We start from the raw sequence: 16,810 nt of genomic DNA on the forward strand, positions 1-16,810 counted from the left end.
AATATGTTTATAATGTTTTCTTTTTTAGAATGTGGAGCAAATTCTTACTTCAAAACCAGCAGAGATGACTGTGATTAAAGAGTATGAAGAGACTGGAAGTTTGATTCCACCACACGGTTACTCTTTCAGGAACTTCTATGATATTCAAAGCAACAAAGGCCCTAACTCTTTCTTGAGTGGCGCATGAAGACAAATCCAAAAGCTCCTCTTCATCCCAGAGTACAGTGGAGCTAAAAGGAGGTCCCACATCATCCAGAACATATGATGATCAGCCAATCAGAGATGAATGCATGGAAGCCAAATCTCTCCTTCACCACACAGCTGATCCTGACTTAGTGTTACAGAAGATGAGAGAAACCTTCTACTACCGTCAGCAGGTTCTTCATGACCCACAGTGGTCAGCTGATGTATTACATGTTTCCACGTTTCATGGATGTCATGGTACTGGTTAGTATTAAATATATATATTTTTAAGTAAAAATATTGGTTTATTTTAAACGTTTGAAAATGTTGTTTTTCTCTTTTTATTTAGATTTTGCAAGACTTCTCACTGATGTTTGGAGCAGAGGTTGCTTCAAGGTTCCTTGAAAAATGGAACAGCAGTTTTAAAGATAAAGTTATCAAGGAGGCAGGAACCTGAAAGAGACGTCTCTCTTAAAACAACAACTGAAAGCTGCCCTGAATGAAGGATCTGACACTGCTGATGAAGCAGGTACAGTTATCATCAGAATAGTAATGCAGTTATGTGAGTCGTCCAACAGTCGTCAGTTTATTGTGTTTTTATTGATTTATTTTACAAAAGCATCTCTGAGTCTAAATAGGCCACTTAAGTCTGCAGTTAAGATTCAGTGTGAGGGCTGAACATTGCTTTGCTCTCCAGCACAGATTTATAATGACTGGGCCATTAATAGTTGTTATATGTGTATATGTTTAAGATCATAGTAAAACCATTAGAACAATGTCCAGAGCAATATCATGAACACTCTACTTAATATATATGTAAATGTCCCCAGAGTGGGACAGCAACATGGCTTCTCCTCTGGTGCTGCTTCATCTTCTCACTCCACAACCAGCTGGAAGAAAGCGTCCCACAAAGATCAGCGTCGGAGAGGCAACGGATCATGTGGTAAAATTTCAGAAGGTTTGTCAAAACTTCCAAATACTGTAGATGTTGCTGAGTTTTATAAACATATTTCTCTTGTTTCAGTCATCCCAAATTCCTGAGGATCATCTCCTGACCACTGAAGGAACCCATCAGCCATATCTTCTTATCACAGAAACTTCAAAGACCCAGGTTTTCACCTTTTATATTGTCTTGGACAAAAAGCTTCTGTCATGTCAGTCATGTACATCCTTTGGTGCTTTTGATGAGCTGTTCAAATCACATTTTGTTTTCGGTGTGAAGTATGATGATGCTCTCTCCAGCCTGTACACATTTTTGCAGACAGCTCTGAACAATATTGATATAACTGAAGAAACTCCCAGAGTAAAAGAGCTCAGAGCAAAGCTGTTAAACAAACCATAAGTAGCTTATTTAGCCAAAATGTTGAGATGTTTCCTCTGTAATTCATCCTTTGGTTCAGTGTTGCTTTTGTTCAGGAACCTCAAATGAATTCATGCCATGTATCCAGGTAAAAGTCTCTCTAGTTATTGTGGATTCAGGAGACATCTCATTAAGATACACAGCTCCATTGATAACACAAGTGTGTCTAACCAGATCCCTTTCAACAACGACACAGAGACAGTAAACAATTCTCAGTCTGTAACTGATGAAATACTTCATCTCATTTCCAAAATACTGAAGCAGCTCCTTCAGGTTCTACTCACAACAAAGACATGTGCTTCAGTTATAGCCAAGCTTTTGGGGAGTGGTGAACCAAATACTGTAGTTCTTTCTACAACTGAAAATTTAGAGGAATCTGTCAAGCAGGTTATCAAGCAGCTATCACTGGGAATGCCTGTCCTTAAAACAGTTGAGTCTGGTCCAGTTAAAATGTGTTCACTGAAACACTGGATTTTTCTGAAGATATAACAGCATCTCTTCACCTTGATTCTGAAGCCATCGTCTGTGACACACAGTGGGTGAAATGCTGAGTAAATTTAATCATTTTGAATCTGATTTCCAGAAATGTCGTCTCTATATTGTTTCCAAACCTCTTTGCACTCACCCCACCAGGGATGGCAGCTGAGATGTTCAGATAAACAGAAGTGAACCATGAAGCACGTGCTGGATTAAACATCATCACTGGCTGACAGATGAAGTCCAGGGTAAGAAAGCTGAGAGCAGAAGAGGAACACATTCAGAAAGTGTGATATTGAAGAGAATCAACAATGAAATGTTCACCTGAGCTTCGTTTACAAGGAATCATTTAGAAGAGTTTAACAAATAAACTGCTTTAATACATGAATCTGAAAAGGTGTGTGTGAGTGAAAGAGACAGACATGTACAGACTGAACTATCTGTTCAACAGTGAGAGAGTTTCTCTAACAGGAGGAGACTCTCTCTGCTACACTCTACACAGAGACACTGAGGAATCAGACGACCAGAGCTCAAACCCAGGATACAGAAGTTCAGTGAATGTGGTGTTGTTTTGTAATCTGAATGCTGGCCCTCAGAGCTCAGAGCTGAGGCCAGAGAAGCTCAGCCTTCCTCAGTGATCAGACATCAGACAGCCTGCAGACACACATTACATCACACAGGAACCCTCTGTCAACACCTGCTGGTCTGTTTTATTGTACTTTTTTGTTCATATTTTTGTTTTTCTTCCACATTCAAAATTGTCTCGAAGCGCTTTACAGAGACCCAGAGCCTGACCCCAGAGCAAGCACTTAAGGCAACAATGGCAAGAAAAAACTCTTTTAACAGGAAGAAACCTTGAGCAGAACCTGGCTCATATGGGGGACCCTCCTGCTGATGGCCGGGCTGGGTGAAAGGAGGAAAAGGAGGAAGATAGGACAGCTAGGAATGGAGGAGAGGAGGAGAAGGACATGCTGCATATAAAACATGATACAAACAGGGTTGGCAGTGAACAATGTTAGAGAGCCAGCATTCAGATTACAGAACAGTTAGTTGATACTGTGTGTTCAGCAGATTACAGTTATGATAGGAAACAGAGCACAGAAGCAAAAAGCTGCAGAAAGGTACAGAGAAAGAGAGACCAGAGAGAAACAAGCACAGGACTATGGGACAGAGAGGACACAGAGTTAATGACATGGAATAAATGCTAATACATGTGAGAGTGGGTCTGAGGAGAGAAAGAGAGAAGAGAAGAGGTGTGCAGAGGATCATGGGAAGTCCCCCAGCAGCCTAGGCCTATAGCAGCATAACTAAGGGATGGTTCAGTTGCATGAGCCAGCCCTACTATGGGCTTTATCTTTAACTATAACAGTGTCTATAGAAATAATTGTGACTAACTCAGTGCTGATGCAGCTGTTTGAGAAAATGATCTACATTCTGCATGACTGTGTTTTAACTGCTTTTATGTCCCGACTTGGGACAAACTGGACTTGGGATCTGCGGGAAAAAAAAGTGTAGGAGGAAAATAAGAGATGATAGTGGAACTGTGATTTCATCAATTTGAAGTTACACTGAAAAAATGGAACCATATGGGAAAAATAAAGTGTAAACAGTTATAATTGTTTTGTACTGTAGAGAGAACAGCAGTCGTCTCTGCCTCTTTCCATGGTGCTGACTGAGAGCTTGTTAATGCTTCAAGTAGTCAAAGTAGCAACTCTCATAAACCTTCAAATGATTATTTTTTTAAAACTAATTGTCTTCATCCTGTGTTGCAAATAATAATATGTGTGAACTTCATTATAGAGGCTAATGGGCTCATTATTGGCTAATTGCAGCAGGTTACTGCCATCAGCCTGGAGGCCACTTTATGCTACTTCCAACAGGATTTCAGCAGATATATTAACATGAATGTTGTACACACAATCCAGAGCTGCAGAGTCTGGATCTGTGGCTGCAGGCAAACTACTGTTCCACATGCAAAGCACTGGTGGTTGATCTTCAACATAAATGATAAAAAAGACTTGGAGGACGCCTGTTTCAACTATATAAGTCAGACTGCTGAAGCCTCATGTTTGCTTCTTTTGAACTTTGGAAGTCCCTTTTACACAGGACATGGACTGTGGATTTTATGCTCCATCATTTAGGAGGATCCAAAGCAACAACCACAAATGATTTCAATTTACATAAAAGCATGTGAATGTTTTTGAACATTTGAAGTTTAAGACAAAAAAATAGGCACCTTTCCTTTAACACAAACCATAATGCTTTGAACCAAAACATGGAAACCTAAGTTGACAATATGAAAATGTCACAGATACAATCAGTATAAATAAACTGAACATGTACTGAAACCTTTGGGCCTAAGTTCTTGTGTGATTAGACATCATGCCAATTTAACAAACACATCCCACTGAACTGAAACACTGACATCAACTAAAAAAGGTTTTGACTTACTGAAAACCTTGGAGGTGATCTGGACTTTCCTGTAGTTTCCTCTTGTCCTTGTAACAGCAGTAGCTCCTCCTTTCCTTGTCAATAATTGTGCAGAAATATCTGAGTGCTTCTTTCTTGAACTTGTCTCTGGCTGTGTGTCCACTTACTGCAGCCTGTGACATCAGGCTGTAGAATGTTGATACATCAAAGGCATCAAAGGACACACACACACACACACACACACATACTGGTACTTATATCTTTGTGAGGACACTCTCTGTCATAATGCATTCCCTCGCCCTAACCTCTCTCTCTCTTAGCATCTCAGACCTATGTCAGTACCTGTGCCTCTGTCAAAAAAAAAACACTAGACCTGTACACACATAAAGTCATATTTGTGTGTAGTCATGTATTCATGTAGTCAGCTGTGAATGTGTGTTTGATAAGTGCTAAGTGACAGTTGTCACAGCTGCTTCTTAGTTACACAGTTTACATTTCCTGATTTGAGAGGAATACACTGTGGAGGGTGTGTGGAGGAGAAACAAAGCAGTAGCTCCCTCAGAGAGGATCAATGAATGAGGCCAACTGATTGTTTGTATAATAACCATCTGTGGTTATACACCTGAGAGCAGAATGATAAATGAATGACATCTACTTTGCACCTATGTTGCTGGGACAAAAGATGATGAAAGCATGATAAAGAATTATACCATGATCAGAATTATCTTCTTTCTGGTGAAGAATAGATTGAATATGGAGGCTCCATTGGACATAATAGCTGTTTATCAAAGGGCTGCTGGTGTCAGTATTATGTGTTGATTTTTCTAAACATTGGTTTAATAAGAATCTCTCTGCAAAGTGAAACCAGTTTTGTGGGAAGGCTGAGTTACCTTGAAGCATTTCACCACCTGACAGCAGCAAAGCTGGAGCCTTTTTTCACCTGTCTGATGATTTAACAAACTGATATTGAAGGGTCACTGCCCCCCAGAATGACCTTTGACCCCATTATAAACTACTAGTGGAGTCAAAGCATCTTCAGCAAGCAGCTGAACTCCTCCTCTTCTTTCTCCTCAGCTCCAGCTCCTCAGCCTGTTGGAGCCTGCAGGATTGCAGGGATGGCAGGGAAAGAAAACAAGCTCAAGGTCAAGTGATAAAATTAACGAGCAACTGAGATAAAGTGTAAGTTATGCTCAGAGACACCGGACAGCAACAAAGACAAAGAATAGACAGTCTTTGTCCAAGACATAAGCAGGTGTCCTCACAAAGCACAATGAACAGCATACTCAGCACATTAGGTCACTTCAGGTCAAGTTGTATGTACTTCACACAGAATTGAATATACGAGTTTATGAGACTATACGAGTGTATGATAAGAGAATATATGGCTATATGATAAATTGGCATTACAATTCCCCCTTTGGCCATAAAATGGCCACACCAAAGTATATACAATTTTATCATATCATCAGTGACTACATTCCTTTAGGTTTAAGTAGACACATCATTAGCTGATAAATGTTAAAATATGCATTTAGCTGTTTTTGTAGGACACAGACATCCTTAAGTTGATAGCAAGCTGGGGGAAAATAGAAAAACTTAAAACCTAAACATCATCTTCATCATCATCATCATAAAAAGGAGGAATCCAATCAGTGGGGTTTTCAACATCTGACAGGAGATGGGTCTCAGCCAGAGAGGCCATCTGGTGTGTGATTGACCTATCAACAGACCTTACAATGAGACTTCTAATGCAGGGAATAATACAACATCCAATCAGACTGAACACACTTGCACCAATAAGTATACCAGTGATAGCAGATACGATAATTGATTTCCATTTACCAAACTTACTGTCAAACCAGTCCATCATCCATGTGTCAGTACCTGTATTGTTTTTTAACTCTACTGTAAGGGCTTCTAATTTGGTCAGTGCCCGTGTAAAGCTACCATTGGGGGCAGTATTGTAGGGAATGAATGTACAACAGGATTCTCCAAACATGACGCAAATGCCACCTCTTTCAGCCAGCAACATGTCCAGTGCTATACGATTTTGCCAAGCTATTAGGGACGTGGAATGTAGTTGTTCTCCTAGTGCTTTAAAGGAGTCTCTAGTGTAACTGAAAAAACGCTGTTGATTGTAATAGATATAATTGATCCAGTCGACATTTTTGTTCATCTTTACCCAGATAAAAATGGATTCAAACCCTGCGGCTATTTGATTTCTAGCCTTAGATTCATTAGGCACACCACGGGGAACGCCAATCTCATCAATGTACATGTTAGGGTCCATTCCAAATACATCTCGCGTCTGCCGGTGACGGTCAGTGGCTGCAAGGAACCTTTGTTCAGGAATGACAACAATTTCCTGTACCAGCATTACATGGCCACACAAACCTGTCCAATTGAAAGGCAGGACAGAACGCAATTTATTATCTCCACAAACCCAGAAAACATCAGGAACTGGATAGGTTTGCTTACCTATCCACTCGTACCATACCAGGGCCTGCAGTTGTTTTTTATTCAGGACAAAGTCGCCAGAGATGCTCTTTTGTGCCGCTACAATTTTAGTACAGGGCCCCGTCCAATTTCCGACGGACTGGTTACCGGTGGGGCGATAATAACAGACAATGTGTGTGTTGTTTAAAGGCGGTGGAGCTGTCCTTGTGGGCGGCGGGAGTCTTCCTGCTGTGGATCCTAGATTACATGAGGACCAAGAGGAGGCTCTAGAACGGGCTCCTCGAGCTAGTAAACAGTCGTGCTTACACAAATTAGTACTGGTGGAAACACAATCATCTCCTTCAAATGGAATACCTATCATAAGCAATCTGGGTCTGCCTGCTGCACATATAAAACAGGACGTATTACCTCCATACAGTTGTTGAGCTGTGAAATTTAGCCATGATGTCCACAGATTAGCTTCATATAAATCAACAGAGCGCGGAGTGCGCATGTGCGCTCGGAATTGTGACACATTAGGATGCACACTGGTTAGGTTATGAACATTAGCTGGTGGTGTATGATGTGTGAAAAAAATAACAAATACCACAAATACAGCTAAAAGTATAAGTAAAGCTGTTGAACCTCTGAGACCGCACCATCCTGGCCCCCTGAAGGGATGCCATGGTCTGGGCTCCATTGTTGCTCTTGTTGGTGACACGGAGCTTTAATCTGTAGTAACTTCGTTGGAGCTGGGCACGCTACTGGTGGAGGAGGGCGCTATTTCACCCCTCACTCTTAAATTGCAGATTGTTCCAACGCAGCTGCAGGTTAGGGGCAGCGCATGGCGTACACGTAAACGTCTAGATGAGTCAATTTTATTCTTAGACCATTATTCTGGGTCTAGAGGTGAATTTGTGTCACCTCCTTAGCTTTACTCCTCTGGTGACTAGATGTCGGCTGTTGGTTCAGGAACCTGTTTGCAGTGGCTGGCGTGTACCCATGCGGCCTTCTCCGCAAGCTTTACAGCTGTCTCAGTGGTCAGCAGAACCTGGAATGGGCCCTGGAATTGCCTTTGTTTCCAGTGACGGCGTCTGTGATCTTTGATGAGAACCCAATCTCAAGGCTGTAAGTTGTGGAGGACTACTGTGGCTGCAGATGGCAGGGCACTTTTCACCTGTGAATGCAATGCTGACAGGGTTGTAGACAAGTTGGCACAGTATCTCAGCATAGCATCATCACATGCACCTGTGGTAAGGGGAGGATGCCTAACTGGACCTACACCTGTCTGAGGGGGGTCTACCAAACAAGATTTCAAATAGACTCAAACCATGTTTATTTCTGATTCGCGTGCGCATGTGGAAAAGCACCAGTGGAAGTGCTTTAACCCACGAAAGACCAGTTTCATCACAACATTTAGCAAGTTTTGCTTTAATGGTGCCATTTTCTCTTTCAACTGCACCTGCACTCTGTGGATGATATGAACAATGATGACGTATGTCAAACCCAAGATAGTCTGACACTTCTTTCAGGGCTTGGTTGACAAAACCTGGTCCATTGTCACTGCTGATGACTGAAGGAATTCCCCACCTAGGAATAATTTCAGTTAGCAGTGCTTTAGCCACAGCTCCAGCATCCTGTTTGGAAGAGGGGAAACTTCAACCCATTTGCTGAACATGTCAACAATTACAAGACAATATCTTTTCCCTTCACTTGGTGTTAGTTCAATGAAATCCATCATTAAATGATCAAAAGGTTTGTCAGGTGGTGGATGACCAGCAGGTGGCATATGAATAGCCCCTGATGCATTGTTGGATGCACAAATTAGGCATTTCCTGCAAAAATCCTGTGCAAAAGTTGAAAAACCACGTGTATACCAAGATGAATTAACAGCAGCACACATTCCCCCTTTGCCCACGTGGTCTCTTCCATGGGACAGTTTAGCATAACAGTGGAAAAGAGCACGTGGCAAACAAGGTTTGTTATCTGGACCCATCCACACTGAGTCTTTAAATGCGGCACCTGATTTTGACCACATGGTGCGCTCTTGAGGAGTGGAAAGAGACTGCAGGACAGAAACATCAGCAGATGAGCAAGTGTCAGGAGTGTTAGACAACATCAAACAGTTAACCGTGAAAGGTGAAGCAAACAATGCAGCAGCTTTAGCAGCTGCATCTGCTGCAGCATTTCCTGTAGAAATAGAGTCAGAACTATTAGTGTGAGCTTCGTAGAAAGATCTGGTCTGAGTGTGCAAACTTCATCAAGAATCTGAAGACAGTCATGTGGTTCTCCATCTGCTGCAGTTGGGAGAAGAGTTGCTGGATTAAGTACACTGCATCTTTTAACAGTAATGTTAGGCATATCAAGCAAAGTAGTGTGATATCTTAACCAGCGCTGTGCAGAGAGATGAGAGGTCTTCTGTGTGTGCAGAATATGAGCAACAGCATGAGGAACCATGAGTGTCAAATCTCCATAACCCACAATGTCACTTGATGCAACCACAGCCTTCTCTGCTGCTCAAAACAGAGGTCATGTATCCGTCCTTCTGGTCAACAAACTGAGTAAAGGGAAGGTCAGGGTTTGGCAGTCCCAGTGTGGGAGCAGCCTGCAAAGAAGCCTTTAAGTCAGTGAAGGCTAAGTCAGTTTGTCATGTGCACAAAGATTGTTACCATGAATCATGGAAGAGAGAGGTGCCTCTCTCTCTGAATAATTTGGTATCCACTGTCTGTAATATGACGTCATGCCTAAGAAACTCATCATTTGCTTTTTGGTGATTGGTTTTGGTACAGATTGAACTGCTTCAATACGTTTGGGAGAGAGAGATTTGCCTTCTGCTGTGATCTCATGTCCCAAATATGTAACACAAGTTTGAGCAAACTGCAGTTTTGACAAGCTAGCTTTATGGCCATTGTTTGCTAGATGTTTTAGCAATGCTATTGTATCTGTTTTGCATGCGTCCTGTGATGGACTACAAATCATCAACATACTGTAACAAAACAGAGCCTAGAGGCAAATGGAGGCTCTGTAAACTGTCACACAGTGCACTGTGGAATACTCCAGGACTTTCTGAATATCCCTGTGGACAGCGAGTCCAAGTGTAGCCCTTACCGTCAAAAGAAAATGCAAACCAGAATTGACTGTCTGGATGAACGGGAACAGAGAAAAAAGCATTTGCAAGATCACTGACAGAAAAATGAGTAGCATTAGTTGCAATTAATGACAGAATTGTATGTGGATTTGAAACTTGGGGCGCCCGCGGATGTATTGCAGCATTTACTGCTTGCAAATCTTGCACTAATCGCCACTCAGTGGGTTGATCTGCGTCTCGGATTTTCTTAACCGGAAAAATTGGTGTTCTGATAGGGGTCATCGCACGGGACTATAACTCCAGCCTTCAAAAGTGAATCAGAAACAGGCCTGATACCTTTTGGCTCTTCTTGTTTCAATGGATATTGTTTCATGCATGGTCTGTAATCTGATTTTGGGTGAACTACGCCTAAGAGGTGTGGCTCCCTCAATAAGCCCCACATCATATTTGTGACGCGCCCACAAACAGGGCGGCACCTCATATAGTTCAGCCATGTCAAATGATGTGTCATGTAAAAGCATGCAAGGTGTGCTGTGTGTATTAGGAATCAAACAAATTGTTCTGTCGACAAAGGCAGTAGATGTAAGTTTTGTTTTATATACATCACCTCTTTCGCTGTACAGTGTTCTGGGATCCCCATTCATGGGCCTGAAATCAGAGAGGGTCTGTTGTCTGCGGAGCCATGGTCCCATTTCCTGCCATGTCCAGTGGGCAGGTTTCGCCAGAGACACGTGTGGGGACGCACCATCAAACAGTTCATCTTGTGAATGAGAGAGAGCTACAGAGACAGCAGCAGCTTCTTTGTCCAATAAATACACGTCATATTCAATTTCTCCACTTCAAGTGGCTTTCTGTTCCAAACTTTCTCAAACCTTTCATCTGGCCCTCCTGAAACGTGCTGTGCAGTGTAGTGAATCAGACATGTAATCAGTGTGTGAGCAAAGCTGGTCTTCATTGCAAGCAGTGTGTGTGTGTGTGTGTGTGTTACCTCCTGTAGTCTGAGTCAGTGTCGCTCCTCTCCCCCCGTCCCGCCTTCACTTTGCAGCAGTTGTAGCCTGCACAGAGCCATTCTTCTGAGGCAAGGCAAGGCAAGGCAAGGTTTATTTATATAGCCCCATTCGTACACAAGGTAATTCATAGTGCTTTACAGATTACATTAAAATCATAGAATAAAAGCAAATCATATTACATTAAAATCATAAATAATAGAATAAAAGAAATATATTAAAACATTGGAGCAGAAAAAATAGAAAACAGTAAAATAATTAAATAAGAAGAGTGCAGTTAAGACAATTTAAGAGAATGCGTCAGTAAAAAGGTGTGTTTTCAGGCCTGACTTAAATAAACTGAGTGTTTGGGCTGACCTCAGGTATTCCGGAAGTTTATTCCACAAGTGAGGGGCAGAATAACTGAATCCTGCTTCACTTTGTTTAGTCCTGACCCTAGGAACACACAGTAGGCCTGTCCCTGATGATCTAAGGGGTCTGGATGCTTCATAAGGAACCAGTAAGTCCATGAGATATTTTGGTCCAAGACCATTCAGTGCTTTGTAGACCAAGAGTAGAACTTTAAACTGTATCCTTTGACTCACAGGAAGCCAGTGCAGTGATTTGAGGACAGGTGTAATGTGGTCCATTTTTCTGGTGTTTGTTAGGACTCTGGCAGCAGCATTTTGGACCAGCTGCAACTGTCTGATAGATCGTTTGTTTAGACCTGTTAGGATGCCATTACAATAATCTAGCCTACTGAAAATGAATGTGTGGAAAAGCTTTTCTGTGTCTTGTTTGGATAGTAAACCCTTGATCCTAGATGTTTTACAGGTGGTAATAGGCAGACTTGGTGATAGCTTTTATATGGTTGGTGAAATTCAGGTCTGAGTCAAGGATTACACCGAGATTTCTGGCTTGATTTGTAACCTTCAGTGAAATGGAGTCAAGGTGAGCACTGATCTTGGACCTTTCATTTTTGGAGCCAAAAACAATCAATTCTGTCTTATCTGCTTTGAGCTGGAGAAAATTCTGGCACATCCATTCATTGATTTGCTGAATACACTTGCTTAGTGAACGTAGGGGACTGTGGTCGTGCGGTGACACTGATATATAAAGTTGTGTGTCATCTGCATAAGTGTGGTAAGAGATATTGTGATGTTCGATGATCTGAGCTAGGGGCAGCATGTAGATATTGAACAAAAGTAGTCCAAGAATGAACCCCTGAGGAACCCCGTATGTAATCTTAGTTCGGTCAGATTCATAGTTACCCATTGAGACCAAGTAATCCCTACCATGTAAGTAAGATTTGAGCCAACTCAACACTGTGCCAGTGAGTCCTACCCAGTTTTCCAGTCTGTCAAGGAGTATATTGTGATCAACTGTATCGAATGCAGCACTAAGGTCCAGTAATACTAAGACAGAGACTTTGGATGCATCATTATTCAGATGTATGTCATTCAAGACTTTCACAAGTGCTGTCTCAGTGCTGTGATGTGCTCGAAAACCAGACTGAAATTCATTAAAAAGATTGTTTTGCACCAAAAATGCATGAATTTGTTGAAAAGCAGCCTTTTCAATGATCTTTCCCAGAAAAGGAAGGTTGGATATTGGTCTGTAGTTGTTTATAGCTGAAGCATCCAGATTAGATTTTTTAAGAAGAGGTTTAATAACTGCAGTTTTTAGGGCTTGGAGAAACTGCCCTGACTCAAGAGACTTGTTGACTATCTGCAACACATCTGAAGCTAAGCAGTTAAAAACATTTTTGAAAAATTTTGTTGGCAGATCATCGAGTGAGCATGTTGTAGATTTTAGTTGTTTGACAAGTTCTGTAAGTGCTGTATTATCTAGCAGGTTAAAGTGTGCTAGGCTAACTGGTGGACAGGACAGTCTTTAGCCCAGTGTCCTTGCTGATGACAGTCAAAACAGATGTTGGGGTCATATTGCCAGTGTCCATCTCCACCGTATTCACGTTCTCGTCCCCGACCTCTATGTGGCAGGCCGCGGCCACATCCTTGTCCGCCAGCCACAGGTTGAACACCCCTGTACATGGTCAAGGCTGCCGTGTGTAGATCCTCTTTCTCCTCTGTTGATAGTGGTCTCAGCATGTACAGCGTGTTGTCTGAGATCATTTAATCAAGCTTTGTCCCTTATTGCCAGATGTGTTCTCACCCAGCTGTGGGGGTTTTTCTCTCAGCTGTGACACAGTCCTGGTCTGTAAAGCATCAGGTTTAGATGTGGTTGAATCAGGGGATGAGGATGATGTTGGTGGAGGTGATGAAGTTTCTGTTAGACATCTAGAGGATCCTTCCTGTTCACAGATCCCCACCAGGCTCATGTGGCAGTGGAGGTGTGGTCGGAGGGCAGGAGTTGAGGTCGCGATCCACCTTGACATATTGACTCACAGAGGGAACAGAAGGACAAAGTGTGTTAGTTTTTTTTTTCTTTGAGGAATGTCATGTACTTTTGTGTTTCTTTTCCCTACTGCTTCCTCTATCCACACTTGCATTGCTCTTTTGTTCTTTTCAATCTCTAAAGAAGGATACAACATGCTAGTGTGTCCAGATTGTTTTTTGTCCTTTTTTCGTGTTTGTTCTCTTAATCTCCTTCTTTCCCTCTCTCTCCACATGCTATATGCCTGCCAGTCTGCTTTAAAGTGTTCATGCTTCTCTCGTTTACGTTTGGACAACGCTGCATGCTGCTCTGCACTTTTTTTTTCTTTCGCCTCCAAAAATGTCTTCAATTGGTCTAATTGTCTCAGGCTAAAGCTGCCATTTTCTAGAAACCCCAAATCAACCCATTGTTTGAATTGATTCATGCTTCCAGGATTTTTCAATCATCAGTTTTATTATTGGTGGGAGGATTTTGGGAGTTGGCTCCACTTTGGACTTCACCTTGCTCTGAGTAATCAATTTCTGCATAAAGGACAGAGCTCACGCAGCAGCAAATGCTACAGAGGTCTGACCCCAGGTTACAAGTTACAAGAGTACTTATGCCTGTTTCTCACATACCAGGATGGCAAGGATGGCAGGGAGACAAAATAATCTGAAGGTCAAAAAATAGAGATAAGTTGTGCTCGGAGGCACCGAAGACATAACAGGTTCATAACGAGTTCATGAAAATATACGAATGCTTGATAAAAGAGTATATGTTAAATTGACATTACACTCTGAGCTTCTAGCCCAGTGCTGTCATGAGAGAGTGATGCATTCTGGGGTCAGAGATACTCTGGTGCAGATGAGGGAGAATTACTGGGTTTTAAGGGGGAGACAGCTGGTCAAAAGGGTGGTGTCCCGTTGTCACATTTGCAAGAAGCTTAAGGTAAAACCAGCACAGCAAGTTACAGCTTCGCTACCTAGAGACAGGGTCACAGAGTGCCCTCCATTTGAGGTGACTGGAGTTGATTTTGCAGGGCCACTGTATGTTAGAGGTGGTAGTCAGCATAAGAAAGCCTATGTTGCACTTTTCACTTGCGCAGTTACAGTTACAAGGGCAGTTCATTTAGAGCTGGTTTCAGATCAGACTACTGAAGACTTCCTCCTAGCATTAAAGAGGTTCGTTGCTAGGTGAAGATTGTGCAAGGTTATGTATTCTGACAATGCGAAGACATATAAAAGAGCAGATGAAGATCTAAGGGAGCTGTGGAGGTCGCTTAAAACAGCAGAGCTCAGAGAGTTTTTTGCCAGCAAGGGGATCACTTGGAAGTTTATTGCTGAGCGAGCTGCCTAGTGGGGTGGTTTTTGGGAGAGACTAGTTAGGTCAGTAGACATGCTTGAAGAAGGTCTTAGGGAGAGCTTTACTGAGCTTTGAGGAGTTGACAACCATCCTAGCAGAGGTGGAAGCTGTGTTGAATTCCAGGCCCCTCACCTATGTGTCTGAGGATGCCTCAGAACCTCAGCCGCTTACACCCTCTCATCTTCTGGTTGGGAGAAGACTCACCTCTCTTCCACCAAGGACTGTAATACTGCCATCTCAGGCAACCAGTGTGAGCAGAAAGGACATGTGCAGAAGATGGGCAGAGATTGCTGACCAGTTTTTGGAATAGCTGGCGCAAGGACTATCTGATGGGTTTGAGATCAGCTCACAGATGCGACATTCCTACACCCACTGTACTGAAGGTGGGAGATGTCATCCTGCTAGGAGAAGACCACATGCCAAGACAGACTTGGAGGATGGCCAGGATAACAGAACTGTTTCCTGGCAGAGATGGACGCATTTGGTCTTGCAGTGTTCGTACCTCCACGGGCAGTGTGTTGAAGAGACCTGTTCAGCTGATTTATCCTCTAGAGATCTCTTAGTGATGTATTGTAATGTTAATGTGATGAACAGTTGTTCATCGGGCGGGAGGATGTTGTGAATTATTTTGTTTCTCTAGCGTAACACTCTTGTTGTGAAATTCTCAGACAGGAAGTATTTTATTTTGAAAGAGGTTGTTGGGTTTTTGTTGCCAGCAACCGAAAGCAAAAAACGAGAAGCAGTGTACATGTTTTGTTCCTTTACCGCTGCAGCATTTAGTTAATTAAATGTTCTCTTTGAGCTGCATTGATTGTCGTCATTGAACCTTCCTCGACGTTACAACCCACTCTCAAACTTATTAGCTTTTATTCCATGTCATTCCATGTCCATGTCTCTTTGTCAGTTAGTCAGTTGTCTTGTCTGAGTCTGTTCCAGTATTTGTGCTCTGTGTGGCTCCTGTGTGGACACTGAGTTTTTCTGACTTTGTCTCCTGGTCTCACAGACTTTATACCAGTCATTTTTTTGTTATTAAAGCTGCTGTTTGATATTTCCTGCTAGAAGAGGACAAGATGGCCGACAATAAAAATGGTCCCCATGAGATTAAGAGTTAATTAATCTAATTAGAGTCGTTTGTCCACTTCTTCCCAGATACTGCTCAGTCATTGGTTGCTGTGATGACCAGACCCCTGGACTAGAAAGTAAATACCTAGATAAACCAGTGTGTCTGCCCAGGAGAACACAGGGTATAGGACAGAACTTGTCATCAAAAATGCTCTGATAGTTGGAAAAATTTAATTCCTATCATTTTTTTTTTATTTTCACCATGAGCATCACAGTGTTTCAGTAAAGAGACAGATGTATTTTATATGTCCCTGCTGTTTATAGTGTACGAGCTGTCACAGTTTAAATCCTCCCATCATCTCTGTTCATGACCAGAAGTTCAGAGCTCAGTTTAACGTGGCAGTCTATGGGAGGTTTGGTCAGTATGGAGGGGATTTACTTAAACACTGTGGGTCATGTCACAATGAGAGTAACACTGGGTGAGAGAGGACAACTTTCTATACATCGTCATATATAATTTTATCACTGAAGGTTGGTAATTGTGAGAATAAAGAAGCTGAAAGAAGTTTTTAGGGAAAATTTTAATAAATGTCAGACAGAGTGTGGGTGATGTCAGTCACTGCAGCTCTGAACATTTCATACAATACACACCCATTATAAAATCTGAGACAGTGAAAAAAGAAAAATATAAAACTTAACCCTTGTGTTGGGTAAACTGTGATTTCATAGAAACTACAAACGGTATAAAAATACTGATATATTGATATACTGATTTAACGCAATATAATCTGAAGTCATGTGACTTATTTCAGGTTTCAAACATGTTTTTATGTGAAATGTATATATAATGTATATAAACGTATAACAAAGCAATATGGCTGTCACACTGTACTTTTTGATTTAGTTTGTTTTTGTCAAAGCTGCAAGAAGCTGGAATCTGTACAGAAGAAGTGGAATAAGCAAAATAAGATGTATGGTAAATAATATATGTCTTGTCAGGCTCTGCACTAAGATTGAAAAAATAATGTGGAAATTAGCTGCAATTCTCCATCA

Source organism: Toxotes jaculatrix, chromosome 13 (assembly GCF_017976425.1).
Source record: "Toxotes jaculatrix isolate fToxJac2 chromosome 13, fToxJac2.pri, whole genome shotgun sequence".
Lineage (NCBI taxonomy): Eukaryota > Metazoa > Chordata > Actinopteri > Toxotidae > Toxotes > Toxotes jaculatrix.